The following is a 421-nucleotide window of genomic DNA, read 5'->3' as shown; positions in this document are numbered from 1 at the left end:
CAGGGACTGAGGGACAGGGACTGAAGGACAGGGGGACAGAGACTGAGGGACTGAGGGACAGGGGGACAGGGACTGAGGGACAGGGACTGAGGGACTGAGGGACAGGGACTGAGGGACTGAGGGACAGGGACTGAGGGACAGGGGGACAGAGGGACGGAGGACAGAGGTACAGAAGGGACTGGGGACTGAGGGACAGGGGGACTGAGGGATGGGGGGGCAGAGGGACAGGAGGACACGGGTGGTGACAGCACGTGAGAGAATGGGGACATGCCCAGAACGGGACACCGGGAGAAGGGTGGGGACAAGGACACGGGGAGCAGGATGGAGACAAGGACACTGCCAACAGAACAGACACATGGGGACACTGGAGCAGGGCTGTTGACAGGGACACCGGGAGCAGGATGGGGACAGGGATAGGGAG

Source organism: Corapipo altera, unplaced genomic scaffold (assembly GCF_003945725.1).
Source record: "Corapipo altera isolate COAL_440 unplaced genomic scaffold, ASM394572v1 174, whole genome shotgun sequence".
In the NCBI taxonomy this organism is placed as follows: domain Eukaryota; kingdom Metazoa; phylum Chordata; class Aves; order Passeriformes; family Pipridae; genus Corapipo; species Corapipo altera.
Note: the sequence above shows the minus strand (reverse complement) of the source record.